Source organism: Meles meles, chromosome 4 (genome assembly GCF_922984935.1).
Source record: "Meles meles chromosome 4, mMelMel3.1 paternal haplotype, whole genome shotgun sequence".
Lineage (NCBI taxonomy): Eukaryota > Metazoa > Chordata > Mammalia > Carnivora > Mustelidae > Meles > Meles meles.
The window spans coordinates 137,693,358-137,714,368 of NC_060069.1; the positions used below are offsets into that span (position 1 = coordinate 137,693,358).

General features: G+C 37.2%; 1 pseudogene; it reads left to right on the forward strand.

The window, feature by feature from the left end:
• The first annotated feature begins 761 nt into the window (after positions 1-761).
• Positions 762-17,775, forward strand: LOC123940787 (annotated as a pseudogene).
• The last annotated feature ends 3,236 nt before the right edge of the window (positions 17,776-21,011 follow it).

The window sequence follows — 21,011 nt, forward strand, 5'->3', positions numbered from 1 at the left end:
ACCAGACTCCTGCAGCATGTGCGGCTTCTACAGCGCATGCTTCCACCAGCACCCACCGGGCAACACCACGTGGCAATTCCCTATGGACATCTTCTTCTCTGGGGACTTGTTAGTGAGGAGTCATGGGTATGAAGCTACTGTGAACAGTTTCTCCATCATCCTCTCAGATGGCTTCCCAGCAGAATGCTGCTAACTCAGTGCTTCTGGGGGGGGAAGGTCGTTGAAAAGAAGTGACCGCCGGGTGACACGTGAGCTGGACCGGGGAAATCAGAGGCACCTCATCCCCCTTGCTGTTGTTGATATAGGAGTTCTACTTGCCTTTTCTACTCCCAGAAGCTGTTCCAAGGACACACAATTATGTGGTATTGAGGACATCTGCATGATATATATGACTGAACCCAGGTAAGGCCTCTTTATAAGCTTTTAATATTTGGCAGGGGAGTGCAGGGAGCTATTGGTCTTGCTACCACTCAAGACAAGTCACCTATGTAAGTTCCTTTTTTTTTTTTTAAATCAAAACTGCCACCAACCAACCTAGAGTGACCTGCCTCTTTTTTCAGTCTGTCCTCGCCCAGCAGTAGAGGGGCCAGTTTCAGATTACACTAGGGAGGTCCCCAAGAGGGTTGTGAACCAACACCTTCCCCATAAACGGCTCTGCCAGGCTCCCAAGGAGCAGCTTCACAGAGGCTTCTAAGGTATAGCATATCCTCAGGGCGGGTTCCCCAGCACCCTACAGAATGGCTTCCTAGCCAACTGCGGACATGGTAATTCCCTGTGCCTGGCTTCCCCTGGAATCCATCCAGAACACTCCTGGATGGCCCTGCAGCCTCAGCCAACATCTGTTGGCCAGTAAGCCATGGCTGTACTATCTCCAATGAAGCTGGGATCTCAGTCCTGGGGTAGGAGGGTCTTCTAGATGTTTTCCTTCCTTGGGAATTCTTTCTTATCCTTATGGACGTGGCTGCTTCCTATACATGCAATTCCCCTACTCTTTTTATTATTTTACTCCTCAGTAGTCAATTTCCTGTTATTTCAATCTCTGTGAATAATTCTTTTTATTAATTGTCAAATCATTTTGTGGATTCTGACTCCTGGTTATACCCGAACTGATAAAATTGGTAAGTGGTAGACCCAGTACTCAGATAATCCTATAAGAAAGAAAAATGCATAGGTGTTCTAAAGATTGGCAAGGAATCTGTAATTCTTTTCATAGGATAAGATCATCTATCTAGAACATCTCATTATGTCCCCAACAAACATAGAAAACTTAGAGGAAAAATATCAATCTATTCTTACAACAACAAATTTGTAAAGAATCTAATAAGTAACCTATCATAGAACACATAAAATCACTTCATAAGAATATTAAATAAAAGATAAAAAATATGACATCAATATGTGGAGAAATATATGTTTATTAATGTTCTTAATAAACATTGTAAGGAATCCAATACTCCATGATTTAAATTCAATAAAATTCCATATGGAATCTCAGAAGAATTTTAGGGGAATTTGGAAAAATTATTTTGAAATAAAAAATAATGATTGGCAAATTGTTTAATCATCTTTGAAAACTAAAACAAGGACATATTTTAAAATATACTTATAACAAAAATCCAAAGCAATTAAAAAATATGATATTGTAGAACAGATAAGCAGACCACTAAAATAGAATATAGAGGTTAGAAATAAAACAATGTATAAGAAACTGATACATGGTAAAAGTATACCAAAAACCAAAAATAGAATACATTTTTATGTAGATAACTGCAGGAGAGCTGGCACACTCAAAGGAGAAAATAAAACTAAACTCGTACCTTATACTATGAACAAAGAAAAATTCAGAAGAATTATTGAGCTACATATAAACAGCAAATGTATAGACCCAATAGATGAAAATGTAGTAGAACACCTTTGTGACCTATGGCTGAAGAAAAACTTCAAGAAGCACAAATGATAAAGAAAGCATGATTTGACTGTATTGAAATTTAAATTTTCTTTTCAAAAAAGGCCATTATAGATGAAGTTAAATACACAGATTATAGACTAGGGAAAATATTTGCAGTATCTATAACTGATAAGGGGTCAATAGCTGAAATATACCCAGAGCTCCTGAAAAACAAACAAAAATGATTTTAAAAAACCCAATACATAGGGGAGGAGTCAAGATGGCGGAGAAGTAGCAGACTGAAACTACATCAGGTAGCAGGAGATCAGCTCAATAGCTTTTCTAAACATTGCAAACACCTACAAATCCAACGGGAGGTTGAAGAGAAGAAGAACAGCAATTCTAGAAACAGAAAATCAACCACTTTCTGAAAGGTAGGACTGACGGAGAAGTGAATCCAAAACGACGGGAAGATACAACTCGGGGGGAGGGGACGGCTCACAGCAAGTGGCGAGCAATGGAGCACAAAATCAGGACTTTTAAAAGTCTGTTCCACTGAGGGACATTGCTCCAGAGGCTAAACCGGGGTGAAGCCCACACAGGGTCAGTGTGGCTCCAGGTCCCGCAGGGTCACAGCAGGATCGGGGGTGTCGGAGTGTCGCAGAGCTCACACGTATTAGAACGGAGAAACCGGCTACAGAGACAGAGCCGAGAACTGAGCTCTCAGCTCGGGGTTACCGTGAACCGGTCGCAGGCTGGGTGAGCTCGGAGCGTGGCTGGAGGCCAGGGATACAGGAGTGATTGGGCGCTGTTCTCTGGGGGCGCACTGAGGAGAGGGGCCCCGGGCTCTCGGCTCCTCTGGGCCAGAGACTAGGAGGCCGCCATTTTCATTCCCATCCTCTGGAACTCTACGGAAAGCGTTCCGGGAACAAAAGCTCCGGAAAGCGAACCCGAGCGGATTACTTAGTCCGGCCCCTGGTAAGGGTGGTGCAATTCCGCCTCGGGCAAAGACACATGAGAGTCACTACAACAGACCCCTCCCCCAAAAGATTAACAAAAAAATCCACCCAGGACGAAGTTCACCTACCAAGAAAAGCAGGTTCAATACCTAGGACAGCAGCAGAATTCCAGAGGAGGAGAAAGCAAAGCACGGAACTCATGGCTTTCTCCCCATGATTCTTTAGTCTTGTGTTAATTTAATTTTTTTTTCAATTATTTTTCTTTCTTTTTTTTTCTTCTCCTAAATTTTTTTAAACTTTTACCCTTTTCTTTTTTTAATGTTTTTTATCTAGTTTATCTAATATACATATTTTTTCTCTTTTTTATATTTTTTCTTTGTTTTATTTTTTTAATTTTTTTCTGAACCTCTTTTTATCCCCTTTCTTCCCCCCATGATTTGGGGTCTCTTCTGATTTGGTTAAAGCACATTTTCTGGGGTCTTTGCCACCCTTTTAGTATTTTACTTGCTCCTTCATATATTCTTATCTGGACAAAATGACAAGGCAGAAAAATTCACCACAAAAAAAAAGAACAAGAGGCAGTACCAAAAGCTAGGGACATAATCAATACAGACATTGGTAATATGTCAGATCTAGAGTTCAGAATGACGATTCTGAAGGTTCTAGCCGGGCTCGAATAAGGCATGGAAGATATTAGAGAAACCCTCTCTGGAGATATAAAAGCCTTTTCTGGAGAAATAAAAGAACTAAAATCTAACCAAGTTGAAATCAAAAAAGCTGTTAATGAGGTACAATAAAAAATGGAGGCTCTCACTGTTAGGATAAATGACGCAGAAAAAGAATTAGTGATATAGAAGACCAAATGACAGAGAATAAAGAAGCTGAGCAAAAGAGGGACAAACAGCTACTGGACCATGAGGGGAGAATTTGAGAGACAAGTGACACCATAAGACGAAACAACATTAGAATAATTGGGATTCCAGAAGAAGAAGAAACAGAGAGGGGAGCAGAAGGTCTATTGGAGAGAATTATTGGAGAGAATTTCCCTATTATGGCAAAGGGAACAAGCATCAAAATCCAGGAGATGCAGAGAACCCCCCTCAAAATCAACAAGAATAGGTCCACACCCCATCACCTCATAGTAAAATTTACAAGTCTTAGTGACAAAGAGAAAATCCTGAAAGCAGCCCGGGAAAAGAAGTCTGTAACATACAATGGTAAAAATATTAGATTGACAGCAGACTTATCCACAGAGACCTGGCAGGCCAGAAAGAGCTGGCATGATATATTCAGAGCACTAAACGAGAAAAACATGCAGCCAAGAATACTATATCCAGCTAGGCTATCATTGAAAATAGAAGGAGAGATCAAAAGCTTCCAGGACAAACAAAAACTGAAAGAATTTGCAAACACCAAACCAGCTCTACAGGAAATATTGAAAGAGGTCCTCTAAGCAAAGAGAGAGCCTAAAAGTAGTAGATCAGAAAGGTACAGAGACAATATACAGTAACAGAGACCTTACAGGCAATATAATGGCACTAAATTCATATCTCTCAATAGTTACCCTGAATGTTAATGGGCTAAATGCCCCAATCAAAAGACACAGGGTATCAGAATGGATAAAAAAACAAAACAAACCCATCAGTATGTCGCCTACAAGAAACTCATTTTAGACGCGAAGACACCTCCAGATTTAAAGTGAGGGGGTGGAAAACAATTTACCATGCTAATGGGCATCAGAAGAAAGCTGGGGTGGCAATCCTTATATCAGATCAATTAGATTTTAAGCCAAAGACTATAATAAGAGATGAGGAAGGACACTATATCATACTCCAAGGGTCTGTCCAACAAGAAGATCTAACAATTTTAAATATCTATGCCCCTAATGTGGGAGCAGCCAACTATATAAACCAATTAATAACAAAATCAAAGAAACACATCAATAATAATACAATAATAGTTGGGGACTTTAACACTCCCCTCACTGAAATGGACAGATCATCCAAACAAAAGATCAATAAGGAAATAAAGGCCTTAAATGACACACTGGTCCAGATGGACATCACAGATATATTCAGAACATTTCATCCCAAAGCAACAGAATACACATTCTTCTCAAATGCACATGGAACATTCTCCAGAATAGATCATATCCTGGGTCACAAATCAGGTCTCAACCAGTATCAGAAGATTAGGATCATTCCCTGCCTATTTTCAGACCAAATGCTCTGAAGCTAGAACTCAATCACAAGAGGAAAGCTGGAAAGAACCCAAATACATAGAGACTAAACAGCATCCTTCTAAAGAATGAATGGGTCAACCAGGAAATTGAAGAAGAATTGAAAAAATTCATGGAAACAAATGATAATGAAAACACAACAGTTCAAAATCTGTGGGACACAGCAAAGGCAGTCCTGAGAGGAAAATATATAGCGGTACAAGCCTTTCTCAAGAAACAAGAAAGGTGTCAAGTACACAACCTAACCCTACACCTAAAGGAGCTGGAGAAAGAACAAGAAAGAATCCCTAAACCCAGCAGGAGAAGAGAAATCATAAAGATCAGAGCAGAAATCAATGAAATAGAAACCAAAAAAAACAATAGAACAAATCAATGAAACTAGGAGCTGGTTCTTTGAAAGAATCAATAAGATTGATAAACCCCTGGCCAGACTCATCAAAAAGAAAAGAGAAAGGGCCCAAATAAATAAAATCATACATGAAAGAAGAGAGATCACAACTAACACCAAAGAAATACAGACAATTGTAAGAACATACTATGAGCAACTCTACGCCAACAAATTTGACAATCTGAGAGAAATGGATGCATTCCTAGAGACATATAAACTACCATAACTGAACCAGGAAGAAACAGAAAACCTGAACAGACCCATATACAGTAAGGAGATTGAAACAGTCATCAAAAATCTCCAAACAAACAAAAGCCCAGGGCCAGACGGCTTCCCAGGGGAATTCTACCAAACATTTAAAGAAGAACTAATTCCTGTTCGCCTGAAACTGTTCCAAAAAATAGAAATGGAAGGAAAACTTCCAAACTCATTTTATGAGGCCAGCATCACCTTGATCCCAAAACCAGACAAGGATCCCACCAAAAAAGAGAACTACAGACCAATATCCTTGATGAACAAACACAGATGCAAAAATTCTCACCAAAATACTAGCAAATAGGATTCAAAAGTACACTAAAAGGATTATTCACCACGACCAAGTGGGATTTATTCCAGGGCTGCAAGGTTGGTTCAACATCCACAAATCAATCAATGTGATACAACACATTAATAAAAGAAAGAACAAGAATCATATGATACTCTCAATAGATGCTGAAAAAGCATTTGACAAAGTACAGCATCCCTTCCTGATCAAAACTCTTCAAAGTGTAGGGATAGAGGGCACATACCTCAGTATTATCAAAGCCATCTACAAAAAACCCACCGCAAATATCATTCTCAATGGAGAAAAACTGAAAGCTTTTCTGCTAAGGTCAGGAACATGGCAGGGATGTCCATTATCACCACTGCTATTCAACATAGTACTAGAAGTCCTAGCCTCAGCAATCAGACAACAAAAAGAAATAAAGGCATCCAAATTGGCAAATAAAAAGTCAAACGATCACTCTTCGCAGATGATATGATACTATATGTGGAAAACCCAAAAGACTCCACTCCAAAACTTCTAGAACTTGTACAGGAATTCAGTAAAGTGTCAGGATATAAAATCAATGCACAGAAATCCGTTGCATTTCTTGTACAACAACAAGAAAGAAGAAAGAGAAATTAAGGAGTCAATCCCATTTACAATTGCTGCCAAAACTATAAGATACCTAGGAATAAACCTAAACAAAGAGGCTAAGAATCTATATGCAGAAAACTATAAAGTACTCATGAAAGAAATTGAGGAAGACACAAAGAAATGGAAAAATGTTCCATGCTCCTGAATTGGAAGAATAAATACTGTGAAAATGTCTATGTTACCTAAAGCAATCTACACATTTAATGCAATCCCTATCAAAATACCATCCATTTTTTTCAAAGAAATGGAACAAATAATCCTCAAATTTATATGGAACCAGAAAAGACCTCTAAAAGACAAAGGAATATTGAAAAAGAAAGCCAAAGTTGGTGGCATCACAATTCCGGACATCAAGCTCTATTACAAAGCTGTCATCATCAAAACAGCATGGTACTGGCACAAAAACAGTCACATAGATCAATGGAACAGAATAGATAGCCCAGAAATAGACCCTCAGCTCTATGATCAACTAATCTTCGACAAAGCAGGAAAGAATGTCCAATGGAAAAAAGACAGCCTCTTCAATAAATGGTGCTGGGAAAATTGGACAGCCACATGCAGAAAAATGAAATTGGACCACTTCCTTACACCACACACGAAAATAGACTCAAAATGGATGAAGGACCTCAATGTGAGAAAGGAATCCATCAAAATCCTTGAGGAGAATGCAGGCAGCAACCTCTTCGACCTCAGCCACAGCAACATCTTCCTAGGAACATCGTCAAAGGCAAGGGAAGCAAGGGCAAAAATGAACTATTGGGATTTCATCAAGATCAAAAGCTTTTGCACAGCAAAGGAAACAGTTAACAAAACCAAAAGACAACTGACAGAATGGGAGAAGATATTTTCCAACGACATATCAGATAAAGGGCTAGTATCCCAAATCTATAAGGAACTTAGCAAACTCAACACCCAAAGAACAAACAATCCAATCAAGAAATGGGCAGAGGACATGAACAGACATTTCTGCAAAGAAGACATCCAGATGGCCAACAGACACATGAAAAAGTGCTCCACGTCACTCGGCATCAGGGAAATACAAATCAAAACCACAATGACATATCACCTCACACAAGTCAGAATGGCTAAAATTAACAAGTCAGGAAATGACAGATGCTGGCGAGGATGCTGAGAAAGGGGAACCTCCTACACTGTTGGTGGGAATGCAAGCTGGTGCAACCACTCTGGAAAACAGCATGGAGGTTCCTCAAAATGTTGAAAATAGAACTACACTATGACCCAGCAATTGCACTACTGGGTATTTACCCTAAAGATACAAACGTAGTGATCCGAAGGGGCATGTGCACCCGAATGTTTATAGCAGCAATGTCTACAATAGCCAAACTATGGAAAGAACCTAGATGTCCATCAACAGATGAATGGATAAAGAAGAGGTGGTATATATACACAATGGAATACTATGCAGCCATCAAAAGAAATGAAATCTTGCCATTTGCGACGATGTGGATGGAACTAGAGGGTATCATGCTTAGTGAAATAAGTCAATTGGAGAAAGACACCTATCATATGATCTCCCTGATATGAGGACGTGGACATGCAACATGGGGGGTTAGGAGGATAGGAGAAGAATAAATGAAACAAGATGGGATTGGGAGGGAGACAAACCATAAGTGACTCTTTATCTCACAAAACAAACTGGGGGTTGCTGGGGGAAGGGAGGGTTGGGAGAGGGTGGTGGGCTTATGGACATTGGGGAGGGTATGTGCTATGGAGAGTGCTGTGAAGTGTGTAAACCTGGCGATTCACAGACCTATACCCCTGGGGATAAAAATACATTATATGTTTATAAAAAAATAAGAAATAAATAAAAAATTTTTAAAAACAATAGAAATTATAGACAAAGGATATAAACAAGCAATTCATAAAAGGAGATGTCCAAGCATATTACAAGATGCTCCAAATCACTAATAAACATTAAAATTAAAGTAAAAGATCATTAACATGCCACTTCATATCTATCAAAATGGCAACAATTAGAAACCTTATTAACACTCTGGTAATATCAAATATCCTCAAGGATATGAGAAGATGGGAATTTTTATGCACAACAGGTGGGACTATAAAATGACAATTATTGTCAAAAGCAATCTGGGTTTTTCTTATTAATTATGTTTTCAAACTATTATACAATGATCCCATTCTTAGCTAAATATAAAAATTGTTGTACAAGTCTATTAAGAGGATATATACAAATATGTTCAGGTAGAAATTGTTTGCATCAATAGGAAATTAGAGCTAAACTAACTGTTTATTCCTAAGGAAATCACTAATTAAATTATGGCAGATGCATACTTAAAAATATCATGCAACATGTAGAAGCAACACATTCAGCAACACACAGAGATCTTAAAATTATAGACTTGAATGAAATATAGTAAAAACTGAATGATTTGTACATATACCATTTATTGAAATTTAAAAAGCATTAGCAGAATATATATGAAACTTGTTAGCAGCAATGGCCTCAGTTGTCAAACTGTGGAGAGAACCAAGAAGCCCTTCAATGGACAAATGGATAAAGAAGATATGGTCCATATATACAATGGAGTATCATGCCTCCATCAGAAAGGATGAATACCCAACTTTTGTATCAACATGGATGGGACTAGAAGAGATTATGCTAAGTGAAATAAGTCAAGCAGAGATAGTCAATTATCGTATGGTTTCACTTACCTCTGGAGCATAAGGAATAATAACATGGAGGACATTGGGAGATGGAGAGAAGTGAGTTATGGGAAATCGGAAGGGGAGACAAACCATGAAAGACTGTGGATTCTGAGAGACAAACCGAGGGTTTAGGAGGAGGGGGGTTAGGGGGGTGAGCCTGGTGGCAGACATTATGGAAGGCACATATTGTATGAAGCACTGGGTGTGGTGAACAAACAATGAATTTTGGATCACTGGGAAAAAATTAAATTTAATTTAAAAAAAGAATTTATATGAAACGTGAAAATGAATGCCTTTAAAAAACTGTAATCAAACAGTATGGTCCCAGCATAAAGACAAATAAACCATTGGAATCAAATAGAGAGTCCAGAAATAAACACCTATGTATGTAATCAAATGATTTTCGACAAAGATTCCAAGACTACTCAATAAGAAAGGACAGTCAACAAATGGTATTGGGAAAATTGAATATCCATATGCAGAAGAATGAAGTCAAACCTTTATTTTATACTATACACAAAAATTAACTCAAAATGGATTAAAAACTTAAATGCAAGACCTAAAAATATAACTCCTAAAAAGATTTTTTAAAAAAAAGGAAAGAAAAATTTCATGACATTGGATTTGACAATGGTTTTGCAACAAAAGCAAAAATAGATAAATAAGACTATACGCAACTTAAAAATTTATACACCAGAGGACACTACTAAAGAGTAAAGAAAGCAATCTATGGAATGGGAGAAATTATTTGGAAATCATATATCTGATAAGGAGTTAATCTATATAATATATAAAGAAGTCCTACAACTCAACAACAACAAAAATCAAATAACCCAGTTTAAATATGGGAAAAGGATATTTCTCCAAAGATGGTATACAAATGGCCAACAAGCACATGAAAAGATGTTTAATATCATTGATAATTAGAGAAATGCAAATGAAAACCACAGTGAGATAACACCTCACATCTATTAGGATGGCTACTAGATAGATAGATAGAAACTATCAAGTGTTGGGGACATGGAGAAGTTGGAACCCTTTGTACTACTGATGGGATTGTAAAATAGCGCAACTGCTACAGAAAATAGTATGGAGATTTGGCAAAAATAAAAACAAAACTACCATATGAACCAGCAATCCCACTTTTGGGTATATATTCAAAAATAAATAAATCAGGGTATCAAAGAGGTATTTGCATATTCACAGCAGCACTATTCAAAATAACTAAGAAGAAAAAGCAATCCAAATGTCCAGCAATGGATGAATGGACCAACAAAATGCAGTATATACATGTGATGGGATATTATTCAGGCTTTGAATGGAAGAAAATCCTGTCACATGCTACAACATGGGTAAGACTTGAAGATATTATGTTAAGTGAAATCAGCCAGTCACAAAACACAAAAACTGTATGATGCCACACAATATAAGGTACCTAAAATAATCAAATTCATAGGAGGAAAAAAAAAACAAAAACAAAAACAGAAAGTAGAACAGTAGTTACCAGAAGGTGGAGAGAGGGGCATAGAGAAGTTATAATTTAATGAGTATCAAGTTTCAAATTTGCAAGATGAAAGTCCTGGAGATCCATTACACAACCATGTGGCTATACTTAACACTACTGAACTGTACATTTAAAAATCAGTCACGATTTTGGGGGGTGCCTGGGTGGCTCAGTTGGTTGAGCACCTAACTCTTGGTTTTGGCTCAGGTCATGATCTCAGGGTCCTGGGATGGAGCCCTGGATCCAGCAGTGGTGGGCTCTGGACTCAGTGGGGAGTCTGCTGGGAGTCTCTCTCTTCCTCTGCCCCTCCCATCACACACACATGTTCTCATGTGTTCTTGCTCTCTCTCTCAAATAAATAAATCTTTTTAAAAAATGGTCACAATGGTAAATTTTATGTTCTGGTTTTTTACTACAATAAAAAGGGAGGGCAGAGCACAGAAACACAATGAAAGAAAGACATGAATACTAAAAAGGAGTTCCTTGCACAAATAATGATGAATGGTTATAAACTTAGAATGTGACTAATTTCTCTACAAAAATTTCCTGAAAACAGTGTAATGAAATAAGATAAAATAAAAACAAAGTCTACAGGAATGAATATGATCACCTAGAGAGAGATTTTTAACTAGAGGGAAGAACATTGACCACAATGAGAAAGGGAGTAGGGAAGGAATAGCCACCAAAGGGACTGACAAGAAATGAAAAAAATAAGTAGAAGGAAAATTGTGGATGTATGACGTAGACTCCTAAGGAATAGGAGTTAGCAAAACTAGTTAGCCTGTGAGTTAAATCTTTTTCCATTTCCTGCCTCCAAACTTTCACCCTGCTTGTTTTTGCACAACCCCAAAGCTAAGAATAGTTTTCATGCTATAAGAACAAAGTTGAACAGCTGTAACAAGAGACTGTACTTTAGGCAAAGCCTAAAATATTTATTATCTGGCCCTTTACAGAAAAAGTTGATGATCCCACAAAAAAAAGAATGATTTTAAGAAAGGAACTGGTGAACTATATCAAATGCTAGTGTGAGATGGGATAAAATGAGGACAAAAATATGACCTCTGTCTATCTGGGATCCTATGTCTATTAAATGTGTTATTTCACTAAATTTCAGGTATGTAAAAATCTAATCTCTTTCTCCCTAAAACTTAATTTGACCAGCTCTTGAGCGACTATTCTCAAATTCAAGACATAATCAGTCCATTTCCATTGTGTCTTGCAGAGATTCTTTTGAGAAAATATGCAATCCATATTAGAATCCTCAGATTCTCCCTACCTAGGGGTGATTTAAGCTGCAAACAGATCACTTAACATTCTAAAATTGAGGAGAAAGACTATCTGGTCCACAACAATTCTCTCTCCTCCACTGATATCCACCAAGATACATACTCCTCACAGAACTTTGGAAAAGAATGTTCCAGACCACAAAAGGATTTGTCTGATACTGGTGACTACTCCATACATCCTTAACACTAGCCATTAATATCATCTGATCAACTCATCTTCTTCTGATTCTATTCCTACTACCAACTTTCTAATTGTCTTCGGTTTGCATGTGATTTGCCTTTCAAGAGAGTATACCAACTACTGAACTCTGATCTCTCTTCCAATTTTTATTATAAATTTTAAAATTAACATTTTTACATTTTCATTTATATGACTTTAGCCAGTTAAGACCAAGTACCCTCTAATTTTTACATGTATTGATTCTCATATTTCTAAGATAGACCCTCACCCTGAATTGCAATGGCTACATGGAAATTCTACCACTTTAGAAACATACAGCTGTCTCATCACTTACCTTCAAAATGTAACAAACAGCATAACACATATTTGTTCCATTGTAATATAAAGAAGTTAGAGGCAGAAGAATATATCTAAGCAAAGTAAATATATTAAGACTAATTTCCTTGTCATGTACTCTGAACATAGGTAAAATTGCATTGCACAACACAGGAGGGGAAATGCAACTATTATGTTTAAAAAAAAAAAAAAACTCATTGGGGCACCTGGATGGCTCAGTCAGTTAAGCATTTGACTCTTGGTTTTGGCTCAGGTCATGATCTCAGGTTTGTGAAATCAAGCCCCACATCATGCTTTGAGCTGAGCATGGAGCATGCTTGAGATTCTCGCTCTCCCTCAGGTCTGCTGTCCCCAATTTGAACTCTCTCTTTTTCTCTAAACAACAAAAAATTATTATATGTATTTGTATTTTATAATTGGCCATTATAGAAGAAGACATCTAGAAATCTAATGAGACATATTTCACTTTTTTTGTCACTCTTACTATTGAAAAATGACAAAAACAATATATTTCCAAGAGGATAACTGTTTTACTTGAATATATTGTCCATGTTGCATTAATGTTTAAATAATGTTAACAGGCAAACATTATCATACCCTCTACAAAGTATCAAGCATTTAGTCTCCTTTAATCAATTTATTTTACTAAAAAAAGAAAAATTATTTTTGTAATTCCAACCTGCATTGCCTCTTTTTCTTCGTAATTCCCATGACATCTTCAAGGGCATGTTTTCATTAAGGCCTTCCACACATTAGCTTTATTTTAATTTTTGTGAAATTTTAAAATATATATATATATATATATATATATATATATATAAAGAATATCAGGCATGCTTTTGTTATTTCTGTATTTTGAAGCCTACAAATGTAGTTTGAAATAACAAACTGCCAGAAACTTCAGGAAAAACAGATAACATACATTGAGTTGTTTTTCATCAGTCATATTGACATCATGTACATATGCTCAGAAAGACATAGCAGCATCCTGCTAAATAAATCTAGGAAAAAGTGGTAAAAGCTTAATAAAACAGTTAATGAAAATACTTTTTCACCTATTCAAAGACTGATTAGGGGCCCCCAGGGTGGCTCAGTCTGTTAAGGCCAACTTTTGGTTTTGGCTCAGGTCACAATCTCAGGGTCATAAGATCAAGACCCATATCAGGCTCTGTGCTTAGTGGGGAGTCTGCTTGAAGACTCCGCTACTTTCCCCACTCGCTACCTCTCTCTCAAATAAATAAATATTTAATAAAAATAAAGAAAAAAAATGAACACTTATTACCTCCAGATATGTTAGTATAGTACCTGAAGAAAGAAATATGAACATTTTGTTAGAAGACCAGACCAGGGTTGTATTCTGCTTATGTGACCTATGAGATAATCTGAAATAAGACAAAGATAATACAAATACAAATAATACAAAGATAATAAATTCACATCTGTTATACTTTCATATGAGAAAATATAATTTTATCCTCAAGAAATTTTGGAATTTGGAATAAAATTTGGAATTAAAAATATTAAATTTCATAATTTAAGCAAATCTATACACTTTTATCTTTCTCCTCTTTGTCAATAAGTCTACATGTATCAGCAAACTTAAAGGAGTGCTGAGAAATAGAAAAAGATGAAAGCTATACAAAGAAAAAAACTGTCTTCTGTCTAATTTTGAGGAAAAAATATTCACCTCAAAGGTCAAATGTGGTAATGGGAGACAGTATTATTTTAGAATTTGCTGGATAAGCTAGGGATATTGCATAAGGGTATTTACATCATAGGACCAATAAAACTCATGTTCTCAGATTCAGTCAGCAATTAGCCCTGCAAATTTGAAGTACAAGCTTAGGGTGAACAAAAATACATACACAAGGGGTGCCTGGGTGGCTCAGTGGGTTAAGCCTCTGCCTTCGGCTTGGGTCATGATCTCAGGGTCCTGGGATCTAGCCCCGCATCGGGCTCTCTGCTCAGTAGGGAGTCTGCTTCCCCCTCTCTCTCTGCCTGCCTCTCTACCTACTTCTGATCTCTCTCTCTGTCAGGTAAATAAATAAAATCTTTTAAAAAAAATACATACACAAAAGTTATGCCACACCATGGTAAAGTAAAATTTAATCAACAAATAATGGGTGTTACATGGCTGGAATTTCCTCCATTTAGTTTCTAAACTAATTACTCAAATCTCAAATGACCAGTTTAAAATGAGAGAGCTAAATACTCCATTTAGATGTGTCATGAACTGCAAACCCATCATGCTGAAAACTGGATTCACTACACATTCATTTAAAAATTATTTTGAGAAGATATTATGGTCAAGGCAGTATGTCTTTTCCCCTTCCCATTTTCTATTGTCTCATTAAGAAACCACAAATCACAGGACAGTAGACAGGCTAAATACTTCTACTATTATATATTACTATATAGACCAAAGTTAGCTATTTTATCACATACTTCTATATATTCATTATAATTATGGACATTATTCAGCAAATGATTGCACAAAATAGCCTGTTAACATGGCCTGGTGCCTTCAGTCCTTCCTATGCCTTCTTGTTTCAAAAGCTTCCCATATCAGTATGGTACAATTCCACAGGTCTCTGCAGAATCTCTACACTCACTCTCCATTAGTGCTAGGATTTTTATTGATGATAGAACCAAAAAGACATAACTATCACTCCTGGAAAGAGTGGACTTTTTCCCCCCATCATAATAAATTTTTTGTATGGTTGAAGATACACTGGAAAATCATTGCTTTACTAGGGTATATATCTCCGTGAATAGTAAGGATATTTTAAAACTTTGGTTTATACCCAATAGTAATAGAATAAAAGATATGTTAACTAATGATTTCAAAGCATAATTTTTAAATAGGGCTCTTTTGCTCATTTCTTACCACTACAACCCAGCTGTTACAACTTCCTGACTCTGAACAAACACATACACAAATTGCGTGAATCACATATTTTACTGGAACCTGAGAAGATTTTGCTCTATTTAAGGTCTATAATACTTTACATATATAATTACATGATGTGCTCCTTCTCTAGCTTAGTTTTCTAACACTTTACCTCATGGTAAATTGTAATAATAAATATTTACAATATCCTGACCAAGATTTTAGAGAAATAAAACATCAGAAAAAGAAAATGTTAGACCTGTGTCTTAGTCTACTCAAACTGCTATAACAAAATACCTTGGACCAGGAGGCTTAGCAACGGACATTTATTTCTCATAGGTTTAGAGTCTGAGGGTCTCAGATTCAGCTGCCAGCAGATGAAATTCCTGGAGAGAGCCTTCTTCCTTGGTTGTAGGTGACTCTACATGGCAGTGACAGCTCTGGTGTCATTTCCTCTTTCACAAGGGCACTAATCCCATTATGGAGGGTTCAGGATATGAATTTTAGAAGACATAATTCAGTCCACAGCAGTCTGTTTGTAGTGTTCACATGACCTTCTTCAAAATCAATTCAATATTATTGAATGATTTTTTAATTGTCATATTTGACAAGGCAAAGTTTATTATAAACCTATTTTCCCCTTTACAAATCATTTTTCAATAAGAAACTTATAATACTAAGAAATCTATCAACACAGATCAAAATATTGGCAAAAATAATACTCTGAAAATACTTGTTACATTTATTTTATAACAAGTGCCCTTTCTTTTGGAAATATATTAAGCACCAGAGAAATTAATTTTGTATATTATAAATTGTTTTTATCCATCCCTAATGATAGTATTGCTAACGTGTAACTACTCATGTAAGACATGCTGCCAATAGTAAAAGAAAAATGCCCCAAATAGAAATATTATATTATTCAGAATAAGCTAGGCTGAAGTAGTAAATGCACTCTAAATTTTAGCAGCTTAAGAAAATTTGAAGTAAGGAGTGGGTGAAGGGCTAGGGAGGTGTGCACATTTGCATTTTGCCTATTCAGAAGGGTAACTGCATGGTTGAGGTGACCAGGGACTGACCATTTCAATCTGCTTGGTAAATCCACTGTGCTGACTGCAAGACTTGTGTGTGTATGGACACCACTTTCCAGAGTTTTCTATCCAGCTTTCACTAAGGTCTCCTCTCTGTGAAGAATTCCATCACAAAGAATCAATGGCTCTTAACATCCAGCAGGGAATATGCTTAACACCTAGCAATGAACTGGTATCTGGTGTGCAAAAGCTGGCCAAGATCTCAAGGAGGCAATATTGGAGCTATTTATAGAAAAATACTTAACTTTGATCAGATGAGAAGATGGCTTATTGGTGGATGGCCTGCTTGGTCTTGGAGCATGGTGCTCCTATGGCTTAGGAATATATAATGAAATTGGAACCACTGAAAAGGCCATAATTTGGCCTTGGTGTGTTAAGGAGAGAAATCATTCTAAGTATACGTACTTAGCAGGAAGTACTGATTTTATAGCTTTGTCCACCCTGGAGGTGAAGAGAACTCTTCGCATGAACTTCATGATGAGAGGCTCTTGGACGACAACCGGTACAACCTTCGCAGCCATAACTGGAGCTGGAATGTGGGTACAATCACTATCATCTGACCAGAGCCCAAGACCCAAAGCAACGTAATTAGTTACCATATTCTAATGTGAAGGGTGTCATAGCAGTTCCTCTCACAAATATTGGTGGGGAGAGCTCTTCTCATCAGAGCTGCATAGTACACAGTGGGCATCAGAAGAGGCCTCTCCACTGTGGCCACGTGCGCACTCAGTGGAAAATTTCTGAACATGGGAACATCCCTGCGAGCGGGCCTTGGTCTCATCTTCACATCCTCACTAGGATCTATGCTTTGTCCACCTACCACTGTGGCTGGCTCCACTCTATTCTGTGGCAGTTTATGGTGGATTAGTTCTTTTCAGTGTGTTCCTTCTAAATAATAGCAAAAATTAATCAAGCATGCAGAAATAGTACCAATATATAAAGTTCAAAAATATGATCCCATCAATTCAGTGCTGGGAATCTATATGGGTATGTTAAATGTATTTTTGTGGGTTGCCAGTATTCTAGCAACTGGAAGCAATAGGAAAAGTGAAGTGACTCAGCTTTTGACTCTTTCAAATAAGCAAATACATTCCCAATTTTCATGTTTGGGTAATTCTAAAATGCTTTATGGATATGAAAACTAAGGTTAGTGTTGTGAGAACTTAACATTTATCTATTTTAAAATTTATTTAGTTAAGTGAAAATTAGCAAGCTTGTGTTTACCTGTATATTTTTGAAATGAAAAATATTAACAAGTAATATTATAAGTGAAGTAGAGGTTTGGTAAAGGGACCAGAGAGAAGTAAAGGTTACCTATAGTCCTTCTATGAATACTTAGCATTTGTGTAACTGGTGAGCCAATATGAAGGATCTCGCTATTTGGAAACAGATCACTGCTGTTTTTGTTTTTTGGGGTTTTTTTTTAGGATTTTATTTATTTATTTGAGAGAGAGAGAGAGATCACAAGTAGGCAGAGCAGCAGGGAGAGAGAGAGATGGAAGCAGGCTCCCTGCTGAGCAGAAAGCCCAATATGGGGCTTGATCCCAGGACCCTGAGATCATGACCTGAGTCAAAGGCAGAGGCTTAAACCACTGAACCACCCAGGTGCCCCAGATCGCTGCTGTTTTTATAATCATCTGCTGAACTTATCGAAACCATTGAGCATAAAAGAAAGACAAGAATAATTCATCCTCCCACTCTTCCTTCTCTGTACTATCTTTGTATCATAGATGTGGGTCATGTTTGGCTTCTCATTAGTCGACACTATTAGGACAGTCCAGAGTGTTAATCATACAGAGAATCCCCAATATATAACACACACATATAGTGTGTGTGTGTGTGTATGTGTGTGTGTGCATGTGTGTGTATTTGAATGTAAGTTTTACTTTTAAATCTTTTAGAACAAAATATCCTTAAAACTCTTATCAGGACTGAATACTCAAAGCATGAAAATAGTTGCATTTTTAACTCTACAAACACTATGTTCATAATTACTGATTTTTTACATATTTACTGAAATGTTTAATAGAATACATGCTTGTCTTTCTTATATCTTCAAGCTTTGAAGGTTTTATCAGAAAACCTGATGGCTTACATCAGGTGGGTGGCTTACATTTGAGATTATGAAAGCAGTTTTTCCTCCTAAGACTTAGTTTCTTGGGTTCCCTCTCAGACTAAGCACTAAAAAAGGAAGGCAAAGCAGATCTTTCTTCATGAATTGTATCAATAAAAAATGTAACAGGCAAAATACTTCATTAGAGTTTCCTCTAGCAGAATTTTCCTTCTCTCCTGCATATACCATCAGATTGTGTTTATATTTTCTAATAAAGACACCATATCCAACAAAAGAACTGAGAGTGGAGTATCATTTGTTTATTTATTGCATCATAATCTGTCATGATTAATTTGTGTTTAGAGGGCCCACAGAGGCAAATTAAATAGGAATATGATGTTACCAACTCCTCTCTCCATAGTCCTTTAAATCTTTCATGGTGGCACTAAACTGGGCAGTTCCTCTGGGGTTGTACTTTTGCTTCTGAATTTCTGTTTTTGCTGGGAATGAGGAAGCAGACCAAGGGGCATCCCACGAGGCTTCCTACAATAATGGCCTCTTATTTCACAGGTCAGGAAATGAATTTTCAAGTTCCACTGGTCACAAAACGTACACTCAATGGCTAGGGAAGTACTCTCAGAGTAGATACAGGGACCATGGGATTCATCATGAAACTGACTTGGATCAGTGATCCTGGACTCCATAAACCCCTACCTTATTCAGAAGACCATAGCATTCTGGGTCATCTGGTAACCATGTAACCTCAGATTTTTATCCAAACTCTGTTCACAGTCTAGGTGTTTCTTTTCCCCAGAATTGTTACCTTAGTAAATAAATAGCTACCTAGGAAAAACCTGAATTTCTCTCACAAACTATGTGTTGATATTGCAAAGGTCTTTCTCAGTAGAATATTATCTCTTTTCAAGCAATGGGTACTGGGTGTGTGAACTTATATCTGAAAACTGAGTGACGCACTATAATTTTTCCAATGCAGGGTCTAACTTCAGAATTTTGCTTGTCAAATATTGTATTTCTGTTTTTGTCACTGTTGTTGCTACTATAACCCAGATAGTACTATATTGGGTTAATTGTCTATCATGTACTGTGGGCACCATAATCTATTAGCTATGCCCGGAAATCACTGTGGAACAAAACACCCTGATTGTTTTCCTCCAGCATTCTGAGTCTTTGTCAGCACAGAAGATCTGGGAAAATCTGGATATTCAATACTCTGAATTCTGTGGCCCATTTTCAGTAATTATATCTAATTTGTCTCTGCAAGTTACGTGCTTCAAGCTGGTGTCTATCCTCAATGGTTCCCTTTATCCTCTTGATTCTAGGGAACCCAGTCTCATAACATCCTCTTGTACTCCTCACACCAACCTACAGATAGTAACTACCACTGAGATCCTCCAAGATGCTGATATATTCCTCACTGTACATTTTTTATTGTCTCAGTAAAGGGAATGTCCTCTGGGACCTCCCAGGAAACAGTTCTTTGGTTCTGGGGTTCTCTGCTCTGATAGAGTAAAACCATTCAGATATTCTCATTTTCCTGAGCTTTCTAGCCCCTTCCTTAATCCTATATCAAAGCAATCCCAGTATCTCCATTTTGTTGCTGTGGATCATTGTTATTTCCAAATTATGAGGAGCCATACCAGAGGTATATCTAAACAGGTTAGACTTACCAAAACATTAAAACATGACTCCATGTCAATAGGTGTTTCCCAACCCAGGCTTATAATTTATCCCTTGAATTCTAATGTCCTCAATATCCTACATACTCATATCCATAAATACATATCCTCAAGATCCTCTGGTTCCTAACAGCATATGTTAGCCTATGATTCTTCTTGTTTGTGAACTGTTCCCTCCCATAGAAAGAATTTTTCTTTTCTTTTGTTTAAGATTTTTTAAAGATTTTATTGATTGATTGATTGATTGATTTCAGAGAAAGACAAAGAGAGACAGCATGCACATGAGTGGAGGGAGGAAAAGGGAGAGAGGGGAGAAAAAGAGAATCTCCAGTAGACTCTGTGCTGAGCATGGAACCCAACACAGGGCCCAATCCCAGAACCCTGAGATCATGACCTGAGCTGAAATCAAGAGTTGGACACTTAACCAACTGAGCCATCCAGTGCCCCAAGAATTTTATTTTCTAGCTCAGGCTGTGTTGAACTCTCATCATAATGTAGGGTGAAAGAAATGGGGATTGGCAAGAGAAGTTATAGACTACCAAGCATTGTGTTTTAAGTTACTGGTCTTGGTTGAGGTTTTTACAGGTTCTCCAAACAAGAATAGCCATTTCCATAGATGCAGATTCTTTGC